Source organism: Schistocerca americana, chromosome 10 (genome assembly GCF_021461395.2).
Source record: "Schistocerca americana isolate TAMUIC-IGC-003095 chromosome 10, iqSchAmer2.1, whole genome shotgun sequence".
Taxonomy (NCBI): Eukaryota; Metazoa; Arthropoda; class Insecta; order Orthoptera; family Acrididae; genus Schistocerca; species Schistocerca americana.
Genome location: NC_060128.1, coordinates 155068360 through 155082371, shown reverse-complemented (window position 1 = coordinate 155082371; position 14012 = coordinate 155068360). Strand labels below are relative to the sequence as shown.

Sequence of the window (14012 nt, the reverse complement as noted above, 5' to 3'; positions counted from 1 at the left end):
TAATCATCATATACCTGTTTTCTTCATGAGCTTTTGAATGCCATGAAGTATATCGTTCTAGTTTAAAAACTTTATTTGTTTCAATATTTTAGCTGAAGAGTCAAGAGCAAGAATGACATGACGGTATGGCTTTATTAGCCAGGAGATGCCATCTAGAATGGTTTGGCTGAGAGGTACAAGTCTTTCTGTTAGACAAAACTCTGGCGACATGTGCACGTGATGAAGATAAGACGAGTGATGAACACACACACACACACACACACACACACACACACACACACACACACACACACACACAATCCCAAGCCAATTAAATCCCCAACCCAGTCAGGAAGCAAACACTGGTCCCTGTGGTCTAGAGGCAGCAGCACTAGCTACTAGACCACGAGCTGTATGCAGTTAGGAAGATTAAACATTCAACAAAATTATGTACCCCTCTGCTTGCTATCATTCGCTGAAAATCGCATCTCAATACCTTGAACAGTTCACATAATCAAATGGATGTTGTTACTTATATTACACACTTTTATCTATCTCTGGCCGGGACTAACCACTTCAGGAGGCAAAATATTTAGCAGTGCCAACAGACACATAACAGGAAAAGTACAAAAACCAACCTAGCTTCCAGAAATTTTAATTCTGTCCTCAGGGAATTTTTTTTTTTATTTACATGAAAAAACAACTACTTGTAAAAAGGCCAGTGTTCCCCCTCTTAAACCACTCAGCTGCTGTTTCTATCTATTGCTTTGAGCTAAGCATTTATGTAATTTTACGGACATCACTATCAGAATTTACTTATCAGAGTCCAAATATTCTGATAAATTGTAGAAGCAGTAATTGATAAGGCACTTTTTCACTTTTTTTTTAACATCTGGGCATTTTCAACTCCCTGCCTAATGCCTACCAGTTTCCTGCACCAGTGCATCAAAGTCATCCCACTCACATTTCTCATTTTGAATAACTACTTCCACAATTTACTTGTTTAAACATACTAAAAAAAATAAAGGTGTGTGCATTCCCAAGGTTGGTTTGAACACTGCAGTGCTTTACCAGGCACGAACTATTGGAGATGGTACACACTGATGTTCTGAAGGCTGGAGTCTGAATGGTATGCACTGACAACATTCATGCTGTCTTACAAAGCATTCCACAGTACTTTGCCAGTATTCTGCTAGTTATCATGGAGTTACCACTACAGTGTCTGCTTGTGAGCTGCACTCTCATTTGTGTTTTGTGTAAAACAACTATCTGCTGTCAATATCTGTTGGGAGTCAACCTTTATCTCTAGGGAACCACTATAGTGACATGTGGTGATGCCCTTTTTGTGGTTTGCAGTGTTCTGGAGACAATCACAGTGTTACGACTGACAATATCTTAATGCAGCTACCTCCTTGAGCCAATGCAGCTACCTCCTTGAGCCATAATTGAGCCCCATCACAAAGACCCTGACAGAATACTATCACTACTGCAGTGTTTGTACAAGGTGGGTGCCACATTTGCTGAGTGATGTCCACAAGCAGCAATGGATGAATTTGGCCAGATCGTTTCTGGAAATGCATCAGACAGAGGGAGATCTGCTCTTCAACTGTCTTGTCACTGGAAATGAAACCTGGGTCAATCATTCAATCCCTGAGAGAAAACACCAAGAGCACTGTGTTGAAGAAACCTAGTAAAAGTGACCAAATAAAGGCAAAGGTCACTCATTCAACAGCAAAAGTTATGACAGCCACCTTTTGGGACTGCCACAACCTGCCTCACAGCACCAAAGTGAATGCAAAGAAGTACTGTAACATCCTGAGGAAACTGCTAGCTCCTATCAAAAGAAAACATCCTGAACTTTTGTTTCACAAATTTCTCTTCCTTCATGATAATGTTTGGTCTTATACAACTCTAATGACCCAGGTGGAGCTCTCAAGATTCAACTGGGAAGTGTTTCCAATCTCCTCCATATTTACCAGACCTTGCCCCACGTGGCTTTGTAAAAACTGGTCACATTACCAAAAATATTGGGAAAACAAGGTGACTACATAGAAAAGTGACAGAAGCACTGCACATTGTCAATTATTTCAACTGGATAAATGGTGTGTAACGTTTATTATTCACAGTATAGTCCCGTTAACGTGACCACCACCTACGTGTGAAGTCAAGGTAAAATAAACACTCACAGATGTCAGATGCGAACTCCAAGGTCATCTTGAAGGTAAGCACTTCAACACTGATGATGAAGTCACACCAACAGTGAACAGCTGGTTAAGAGCACAGGACCCAACCTGATACAACAATAGGCTGAAAAAACTTGTGTCACATTGTAAGACGTCGTGGTCTCCTGACCTTCATTGCTTACATATTCCACCCTCACAATCATTTTCCGCACATCAAGACGCTTCATTCGAACCCAAACTCGATAAGATAAAGTCAATGTTGTATGAATTCATGTAAACGATATGCAAATAACTAATAAATTTCAAGTGCGCACTGTGGTTGAAATACTCGAGGCTGGCGTACACACATACATTCCAGACACGATAGTCACGGGAGCTTTTAGTTCGAGAGAGGCAACCGCACGCCAGGAGGCCGGTCCCGACCCATCTACGTCGGCCGGTGACCGCCCGTAGAGCAGACAGCGGTTGCCTGAGTGAAAGGAGGAACGACCCCGTGTTCGGCTTAAAAGCAAATTCCGCTACATTTTGTGGGAGTAGCCAGCCTACGCATTCTTTACACATAGCATGCAGTTTCGAAGATTTTCACAGGGAGACAGCAAACGCCAAACGCCCATACTACAGATTTCCGGATTGGTCGCCTTAAATGAAACGTCATTCTCCCGTTTTAGAAAAGCAATGCTGCTTGGCAGACAATATTTCTGACGCCTTGAGCTGAAGGAGTAATGGAAGAGACTGAAAGATATACCCCTTCATGTCTGGCATGGGGAGGGGCCGTTCCGTTGTCGCTCTTGGAGCGAGAACACGTAACGAGAGCGTGCGCGCTCGTACGTGTACTCAAAGAGCGAGGAACAAGTCTCCCCTCAGTACTTCACTGGGAGAGCACCTCTGTCGAGAGCGAATCAAAGTGCGACTCTATACTGAGTCCTTGCGATTAAGCATTGTTCACTGTGTTGGCCGCCACACTTATTGTGCGGTGTGAACGGACAGAGTTATAGTTAAATGCCTGCGAGCGAATTTTTGAGTGGCATCACGGTGGACTGGTTATCTGACTGGTGTACCATGCCAATAGTTAGACTAGGGGGGAATAGGAGTCCTTGACTTCATCAAGGCGTAGGGAGAGTTTGATTAGTGAAGGTCAATCCAGATAGAACGAGAATTATCTTATTTGTCAGCAGCGAGCGGCGCAGACAGCAAATAACAATCTCAAACTTTGTATAGAAATTTCATTAGCGAATCCTATCCTTAAGAGGTAACTTCACATTCCGAAAAGAACCCGGAAATAACGTGTTAAGTTCATAACTATTCTCAGATTTTCTTACACTAACTAGCACTACTCCAGTACTCAAGTATCCCACTAGTTACGTAAGAAATTTTGTGAATTTTTGTGTCATTTCCTTACAGCGGATGACTCTAGAAGATCTTTATTGCTGAAAGTTTTTCAGATATTTCTCTTTAGAACGTTAGGAGCGTCTGTCTGACATCTGTAATAGTGTGGGGGTGGAAATTGCACCTTGCAGGAGCCACAGGGTAAAGGGTACATCTCAGATTAATCCGTAGCGCAGAATAACAGAATAGCACCCACATGCTCACAACATTATCAAAAATGCTTGGATAAACATGGTGAATATGAAGAAATGTAAGAGAAGCATTGTACAATGACAATAAAATTATTTCAACATGATAAATTGTGCATAATTTTTTTAAATTATAAAATAATGGGAACTTACTTATTGAATGCTCCCCATATAAGGGAACGTACACTTAACATGTGTTTGTAGTCTGGCTATGAGCTACATGCCACAGCTAACTAAGTAGTACACTGGCCTGAACTTAATTAGAATGTAAAAATGAAAGCAGAAGGTAGCAAAAAGTTACAACAAAGCAATTCAATTTACTAGTGTGTGAGGGGCTTCGTCTAGGGAAGGGAGATCCTGTACAAGGTTTACTTTACAACCATGTTGGCATACACATTAGAGACCTGAACAATGACGAGAAGATAGATGAGTAGAATCAAAACCAGTGAAATTAAATTCCTCAGTAGTACATCATGGAAAACAAAGAGAGAGAGAGAGAGAGAGAGAGAGAGAGAGAGAGAGAGAGAGAGAGAGAGAACATTAGGAAGGTAACTGGCTTTGAAAAGTTGAGTGACAGAATTGAGGGAAGAATGTTAAAATGGTTTGGACATGTGAAGAGAATAGAAAATGGAAGAATACCAAAGTGAAGGATGGAGGCCAACTCTGAGGACAAGAGGGAGACCTAGATCAATATGGACTGACTCTATGAAGATCAGTTTAAGAAGAATTCTGGGCTGTAGCAAAAAAATTATGGACAAAATATGGTGCAGAGGTACCATCAATGTCTCAACCCAGACTGGTGCTGAGTAAGAGGGAAACAAAAAACGATGATGAAAATATTATTCTATAACACTAGCCATGTAACTGGAGATAAATTTAGTTTTTTTAACTACATATGCTAGCAATTTTTAACTAAAAATTCATCTATGGAATAGAAGGAGTTGTCCTGAAGATATGATTTTAGGCCAGATTTAAAAATTGCCCTGGTATCTGTCAGGCATTTTGATTCGTGGGCAAATGATCAAATAGTTTTGACGCTGCATATTGAACCTCTTTCTGAGCCACTCTAGATTTGGTAATGAGTAATAAAGGTTTTTTTTTGCTTTATAGTGCTGTAGCTCAAGATTGTGAAGGATAGTTTCTGAACCCTCTCCTCACAATACGTATATTCACTAATATACATATTGTGAGGAGACGGTTAAAATGCATGAGCCTCTGAACAGCTTCCTACAAAATGATGGGGAGGACACCACATACTGTATTCACTGTTCACTTTCGTGAAATAAATACTTTAGTCTCATATTTTTCACTTTGAATAGCAACTTATATGACTTCCTTTTTCAAAAGATAATTTCACATAACCAATACTCAATGAAAAAACAGCCAAATATCTGGCTAAGGCAGCTAAATAACTATAACATAATGTGTACAAAGGTTACACAATTAATTCTGGTTTTATGCAAAAAGAATTGTGTATGGTTACTGAGATAATAGCAGTGAGTTCCTAATGAGTTTTGCACTAAATTTCAACAAATTGTGATGGAAGTATCTTCAAATTTGCAAGGTGCTTGAAGCTACCAAATAAGGTGTGTGTGTGTGTGTGTGTGTGTGTGTGTCTTTCAATAAGATAATATTAATGTATGCTAATTGTGTCCTTTTTCAGTCAAAATGGCAGATCTGTAGATAAACTACTTAATAAAACTTTTCCACAAGACCTTTCAGCTACTGGATAATAGTCACTATTGACAGTGGCCAATTCATTAAATTACATTACACTCGCCATGCCTGGCCTACCTTACGCTTTATATAAATATATTCTGTGAGTGAAGTGAAAAGCCAGGGACAGAAAACATACATAGCCACAGAAATACGAGAGCTCTGTTAAAAAACTTATATGCTGAGGAAATACTCTACACAAAATGAAAATGTATAGCCTGCACTGCTTTAGTGTTTCACAAGCTGTTAATAAATTCTCTTGGGAGAAAAATAAGAGAGAGAGAGAGAGAGAGAGAGAGAGAGAGAGAGAGAGAGAGAGAGAGAGAGAGAGAGCGCACTTGCCAATACTGTCATACAATTGCCCAAGAATCTGGTTGGCAGCAATTTTTGGAATCATTGTGCTAGAAACACACAAAGCTCACAGCTTTAATTAACTTGGCTGCTAAACAAAATGTAAGGTTATTTTCAGGTGCAAGATTTCATTTTATGGCTTTGGCACAGAAACAAAGCTGTTCATTTGGAAGACGTTAACTTGGCATAGAGGGCATTATCTCACATTGTTCCATCAACCGACTGCATTTAACACCACATAATAATGCTCAAGGCTCTGCCAAGGAAACATGAACATAAATCACTCAATATGGGAGATGAACTATACATGCACTTGCCAATATAAGAAATTTAAAAGGGGAGGGGTGGGGTAGGGGAGTTATTGGAAATTTCATGTGATTTGCATTTCTAATAATTCAATGCATTCAACTGAATGAACTGCAAAAATTACAACCAAATGCTGTGGACAGCAAGAGACAGATACATAGCTACAGCAACAAATCAATGCCTTTAGTTTGTTATGACGTGTGTCCCTAAATTTGAGGTGGAATAGATACAGAGTTCTATTTTTTGAGTAAAGGGCATAGGATCTATACAAAAAGAGAAATAAATAGTACTGCTGTACCAACAAATTTAATTATTCATAAAATAAGAGCCAGGAATTTTTTCTAAGCAAGGATGGATACATACCAGTACTTTGCAGAGACCATGTGATATTAGATCTTATCTCTCACTTTCATGTGCTGCAATCTCTACATCACTTTCTAATGCTCATTACCACTGGTAGCTGTAAATAATCAGCAGTCCTAACTCATTGCTTTTTTGCGAGACCACGTACTTTTTCTTTTTACCTCCAGAGGACTCTGACATCTTTGAGTCTGTGAGGAGTTAACAGAACTGGCATTGGCTTATCTTGAAATTTCATGGCAAACTCACAGCCTTGCATACAGAAGATTGATTTGCCAAGCTGAGACTGGGCATTCCTCTTCAAAATAATACTGGTTAATCCTGTCCCTGTCCCTGTCCTCTCCTTATTAAACACACATGCAGATTCACGACTTTTATTGTTGCAGCAGAGAGGTATGACATACTTTCAGTGCCTGTTGCTGCAGTTTCCTCACCAATGACAACAACACTGAAGCATGAACTGTTGTCCATTTTATTACCCAACTACGATGATATGCACTAGGCCTCCCATGGCCATTGTAGGAAACACCTGATGACATTACAGTAAACAAAAACTCCATCAACTTTTTCAACTATCTTATACCCTATAGAACTACTAATACCTTCATGAGCAAATTGTCTGGTTGTTAAAATAGCAGAGCACATTCTTATCAGCTTCAAGTGCATAGATAAACACACAAGCTGACTGAAGTGCCTTAAGTCCAGGAGCAATAATATTGTGGTCGACTAATACAACAGCCTCGCAGCACTCTTTAACACACAGGGTGCCAAGTCAGCAGTGTATCAACCTCGCTTCATAATCCCACCACCAGCTGCAGCAAAATAAGTGGCCACGAGACATTATTTATATGAGCTCATCCAACCACTGGGGGTATCCAGCACTGGACAGTCGTGTGGCCCAGGGGTCCATCATAGGGATCATTCACTTGAGCCATTTGGCAACCGGAACATCCACCTATTTATCTGCTTAGCAGCTATTGCTCGTTCGTCAATTGCTGCTCGTATGCTGACGTCTGGAGTACGGAGCCACTTGTGCTGCCCCAGTACACACTCTGCAAGTCGCTACAGGAGCCGAGCAGTGAAGTTGTGATAGTTTCTGAAGCTGAGTCAGTGTCAGCTGCATCCAACAGAGTTTTATCATGTATCAGATTCCACTAGCCAAGTCCTGTTGTCACACATGTCAAGGCCTCGGACTTCTTGCAATGACTGACATGCTACTACCATTTCACTCCACTTGACCCAGATGTGGACACTAGGTCATGCTTGCAGTACGTGCGGGCATACCTGTAGTTAATAAAAAGAGTTCTAGGTCACAGTTAGCATCTTGTTGACTTGTTCCTGGCCTCCATGACAGTCGTTCAAATACAAAACACCTGTGTGAAGAGCAGCTTTGCCATCCTAACCAAATGAAGAAAGTTTGATCATACAATGCAAGCTTTCACAGCCACTATTGGCGTTCTTGGTGGATTTCGCTTTATGAACATTAGTCTGTGGCAGAACTCATTTCTGTGCCTAACTTTTTGTCTGCTGATGCTGGAGACATCATCATGGTCTAGGAAGACTCAGATAGCAATTTAAAACTTAAACAAGCTCAGTGAGCCAAACAGTTTACACATATCCTCGCAATTTGTCGGCCTTAATGCTAAATAAAGTAAACAGCATCAACTCCTCCTCGCTACACGCTCTAAAAGACACACTGGCGTGATTCTGAGCTGACCCAGCCGAACCCAACCCGTGCACTAATATGTACAAACATTTCAGTGTGCTGAACTTGTTTCAATTCAGAACTGCTATCTTAGTCCTTTAGCCTCCGATGATGTGTCCACTGGACTACACATCACAGGCTGTTACTCAGGTGTGTGCAGTGAACACATGGTATTTTTAAATTTATTTATTTAAATTAGGCAACTCTCTGTGCAATCCAGATAATGATAGCTGTAGGAAACATTGAAGTATTAGTGTAAGATCGAAATAAATGACCCCCACAGATAAGAGTGTTAAAATCCAAATGGTAAACTGCCAAAACATTCACAAATAAGTGCCAGAGTTTAAAGCACTCACGAAAAGCAGCGAAGCTCACATAATACTAGGTACAGAAAGCTGCAGCTGAATACTGTGAAGTGATCTTTCGCAGAACCCAAAGAAATTCTGGTCGTATGAAAAGCCCGTTAGCGGCACCAAAGCTAATGTCCAGCCCCTACCGAATGAGATAGGAACTGAAATTGAGAGTACCAAAGCAAAAGCTAAAATGCTTAATTTCATTTTCAAATGTTCCTTTGCAAAGGAAAACACAGGAAATTTGCCCCAATGTAAGCCTCGTACCACTGAAAAGATGAATGAAATAAGTATGAATGTCAGTGATGTTGAGAAACAGCTGAAACTGTTACAACTGAACAAAGCTTCAGGATCCAATGGAATTCCTGTCAGATTCTATACTGAATTCGGAGCTAAGTTAGCCCCTCTTCTAAATATAATCTATCATATATTTCTCAAACAAAAAGCCGAGCCCAGTTTTGGAAAAAGGCACAGGTCACACCTATCTACAAGAAGGGTAGTAGAAGTGATCCACAAAACTGCCATCCAATATCCTTGACATAGAACTGTTGTAGAACCTTAGAAGATATTTTGAGATCAAACAAAATGATGTTTCTTGATCAGAATGACCTCCTCAGTGCCAGCCACCATGGATTTCGAAAACATCGATCATGTGAAACCCAACTTGCACTTTTCTGACAAGACATACTGAAAGCTTTGTATCATGGCAACTGGGAAGGTGCAGCATTTCTTGATTTCTGAAAAGCATTTGACTCAGTACTGCACCTATGCTTATTGTCAAAAGTGAAATCTGTGACTGGATTGAGGACTTTTTTGTAGGGAGGACACAGCACGTTATCTTGGATGGAGAGTCATCATAAGTCAGGATAAGATAGAAGTAACTTCAGGTATGGCCCAGGGAAGTGTGTTGGAACAATTGCTGTTCATGTTGTATATTAATGACCTTGAAGACAATGTTAATAATAAAATCAGGCTTTTTGCAGATGGTGCAGATATCTATAATGAATTATTATCAGAGAGAAGCTGCATAAATATTCTGTCAGATCTTGATAAGATTTCAACATGGTGCAGAGATTGGCAACTTGCTATAAATGTTCAGAAATGTAAAATTTTGCACTTCACAAAACGAAAACATTGTATCCTACGACTACAATATCAATGAGTCACTGCTGGAATCGACAACTCATACAGATACCTGGGTGTAACATTTTGTAGGGATATGAAATGGAATGATCACATAGGTTCAATCATGGGCAAAGCAGGTAATAGGCTTCGGTTAATTGTTAGAAAAATGGAGAAGTGCAATCAGTCTACAATTGCTTACAAATCACTCAAGCAACCAGTTCTAGAATATTGCTCAAGCGTGTGGGGCATGTACCATATAGGACTAACAGGGAATATAGAATGTATACAAAGAAGGGCAGCATGAATGGTCACAGGTTTGTTTAATCCATGGGAGAGAGTCATAGAGATACTGAAGAAACTGAACTGGCAGACTCTTGAAGACAGATGTAAACTATCCTGAGAAAGTCTATTACGAGAGTTTCAAAAACCGGCTTTAAGTGATTACTCTATGGACACTCCGCAAACCCCTATGTATCACTCTCATAGAGTCCTTGAGGATAAGATTAGAATAAATTACTGAATACACAGAGGCAGGCAAACTATCATTCTTCCCACACTTCATACATGAATGGAACAGAAATAAATGCTAATAACTGATACAATGGGATGTACTCTCTGCCATGCACTCTTAAGCAGAGTATAGATGTAGACGTAGATTAAGATATTAAATGTTAGGCACTGAAATATGCCTTGGACCACAGTTTAATGTCTGTAAAACAAAAGTAACTGAGAACACAACAGAACAATGGTTTCCCAGCCCTCCAGCAAGAGGGAAAGATCAGTTTCACACAAAACTGTCATTAGTCAGGAATAGGTAAAAAACTCGTTCGAAGCTGACAAGCAGATAAGACTTCAAATATGTAGAAAAGCCAACCCACTACAGTATATATGACTCACATTTTCCATCTCTTAAGCTGACAGATCCTGTGTCATTGTAAAATGATTCTTGGGGAAACAAATTACTAATACTATGGGAGTTTTTATTTTTATTTTTTTGAGCTTACAGGCGCTCAACAGCAAGGTTATCAGCACCCTTACACACATTAAAGAAACAATTGTGGGTAAAAGTACAAAAATGGTTAGCCGCGCGGGATTAGCCGAGGGCGGTCTAAGGCGCTGCAGTCATGGACTGTGCGGCTGGTCCTGGCGGAGGTTCGCATCCTCCCTCGTGCGCACGTGTGTGTGTGTGTGTGTGTGTGTGTGTGTGTGTGTGTGTTTGTCCTTAGGATAATTTAGGTTAAGTAGTGTTAAGCTTAGGGACCGATGACCTTAGCAGTTCAGTCCCATACAGTTTCACATAGTGAGGAGAAAAACCTATAAAATAACACTCAAGCACTCTCACATCACTCACTTTGACCTGCGCAATCACTATCACACATGCCTTAAGACAAGGAAGAAAGGGTGAAAGGTGCTATACGTGGGCTTAAAACAAAAGTAAAAAGATAGAAAGACAGAGGAGCTAAAAGAAAGGCACACAGAAATGTGACTGACTGATCACTTACAAACATGTGTTAGCCGGTCACACTATTAACACGTTGAAAACTTCCTCCCCAAAATTTTTGGAAACAAGTTGGACAGATCACAAAACCTTGAAACTCTCATCATATTCGTTTGAATGTTACTAAAAATAGGGGGCACATCTGTCGGCAAATCTGTCGCTGCCTGCTGGTCAGAAAATAAAACACAGTCTAGTAAATGTGGCACACAGTGATTTGTACACCATAAGCACCAAACACTGGAGGGTCCTCTCACCGGAGCAAGAAGCCATGGGTCGTGGGACTGTGGCTTATGTGAAGACGAGTAAGGAACACCTCGACCCATCTGCGTGGTTGGGAGGTACACCATGCCCGCATCGTGGGCTTCACTGGATGGAGTTTGTTGTCTGTCACTTCCAGCCAGTCATCTTCCCACCGATGTAGGACTCTGCGCCTCAACAGTGAGATGATAGCATGCAGGAGGACAGCACACTGAAGCAACTGAGGAACACAATACACTTCCTTTGCTGCCATATCTGCTCTTTTGTAGCCTGCAATACCCACGACGCCCTGGCACCCAGCAAAATAACACCTCCTTCCCCAGCCTTTGTAGTCAGAGGAGTGTGTCCTGAATATCCTGGACTACTTTAGCAGCTGGATAGAAGCATTGCAGTGGCTGAAGGGCACTCAGGGAGTCAGAACAGCAGAGAATCTAGCAGGCATGGCACATCTCATCTGCTCCAGTGCCTTCAAGATTGCAGATAGTTTAGCAACGAATATAGTGAACACCGGAGGAAACCAAATCTGGAGGACATGGTCCGGGAAAACAAAAGAACAACGAACAGAGTCCCCCAGTTTAGAGCCAGCTGTGAAAATAGCTACATACAGTGCTCATTCAAAATATTGGAAAAAAAGAGTATTAAAAACAGAAGCTGGTGTGCAATCTCTCCTCTACTGTACTAAATCTAAAATTACTCTGGGCCTCTTAAGTAACCACGGTGGCAGTCAGTTAAAACACCAGATTTGAGCTCACATGTACCCCATGCCAAAGGACTCTTAACACACATTTCATGCGGATCCCAAACAGCTTTGTTGCCCTGATTGTTGGAGATTGCACTGGACAAGATTTGAAAATTTCAAATTCGTTCTCTGCCGTCTCCAACAATCAGTCTTTCCTTCTCATCATGTCTGGTGTATCTCTCTTGATCCAGGGTTCTGGGTGACTTTTCCATAACTCTCCCTTTCATAAACCTCACCAGATCTTTTCCTTCATCCCTCTTCCTTTCCCTTAGACTCTTTCACCAGAAGAAGGAGCCACTGGCTCCTAAGGCTTGCACATTTACAGAACTTTCATACGTATTTTCTCCTGCTGTCACTTGGTGATTAGATTTTTTATCAGTCCAGTTACATTATATTCTCAAAAATTGATTTCTTTTGTTGATATATGGCTTCACAATAAGTTGAATATAGAATTTTTTATACTTCTTTGTAATGTCTCTATTCCACAGAATACCCCTTACACTCTGGTGGAAGTTGTTTTCTTTACCAGATTCCTCAGCTATCTTGCCATCATTTATGGTGACACCTTCTACGCCCTTGGAACTTCTGATCACTTCCAAATTTTTTCATTGAGTTTTATCTTTCCTCTTTTCCCTTCCTTTTCCTGGTCATCACTATGCTTACTCTCATTCTAAATTTTCTCTCTCCTGGTTCCATGCATCTTACTGCCTTTGGACTTCTGTTTCATCCTCATCTCATATCACCATGCCATCTGCAAACATGTCTTCTGTTCAGTCTCTTCCAGATGATGATGATGATGATGTTTGGACTGTGGGGCGCTCAACTGTATGGATATCAGCGCCCGTACAAATTCCCAACCTTTACTCAGTCCAATCTCGCCACTTTCAGGGATGAAATGAGGAGGACAACACAAACACCCAGTCATCTCGAGGCAGGTGTAAATCCCTGACTCCACAGGGAATCGAACCCGTGACCCTGTGCTCAGGAAGTGAGAATGCGACTACGAGACCACGAACTGCAAACAATCTCTTCTGGATTTCTATTTAATATTGTTACAAATTTTGCCTGGGACTATGACAAATAATATGGGGACAGATGCTGTCATGTTGTTCAATTCTTAAAGTAATGAGCTAAAATGAAAAAAATTAAAATGTTTTATGAGAACTGCAAGACTGAACAGGAACTGAGATCCTTATGTCAGGCACCCACATTTATAGCTACCTGTACATGTTCACATTGCAGCACAGCATAATGTGACTAGATGAATAGAAAACAGTAGGGCTATCTTCATCTTCACTTGCTTTAAAATTAAGATATGTCTCTTTTAGTTTGCAATCTAGTTTCACCACAATATGGCAGGACTGGCAAGGCCATTTTTATGACGAATTTTATCTGTGTATTGTGACACAGCAAGTTTTAACTATTCCATTTGTTATGAATTCAACTCCCATTAATAATTAATGTTTTCACCTTTGCTTTACATCTCAAATATTATACATGTGGTATGTGCTGGAATATTTCAAAATGTCAACTAACTGTTTCCCACTTAAATTCATTATGCAAGATAACGTCTCTGATGTGCTGATTATAATGGTACACTTAGTAACTGGGAAACTAGCTATTTAGAAATTATGCTTAAGTCAAGTTCTAGTACATGACATTCTAAGAAAAACACTGTGAGCTAATTTGTATTTCTGCGAATAGCGACAGCACTAGTTATAAAGACTGGTTATTAAACATTTAAATAAAATATTCCAAACTCTGTGAAACTAATTAATTTACATGATAACAATATTCAGTTTTTGAAGTAGTTCAGGGTGTCTACATGGACAAGGAAAAATAATTCCCGGATTTCCCGGTTGAAAATA

The 14012-nt window shown here is 40.4% G+C and overlaps 1 protein-coding gene across 3 annotated transcripts in view; it reads right to left on the bottom strand.

The window, feature by feature from the left end:
• Nucleotides 1-14012, bottom strand: part of LOC124552633 (protein CREG1) — a 53511-nt gene that overhangs the window by 16624 nt on the left and 22875 nt on the right. The window lies entirely within an intron of this gene.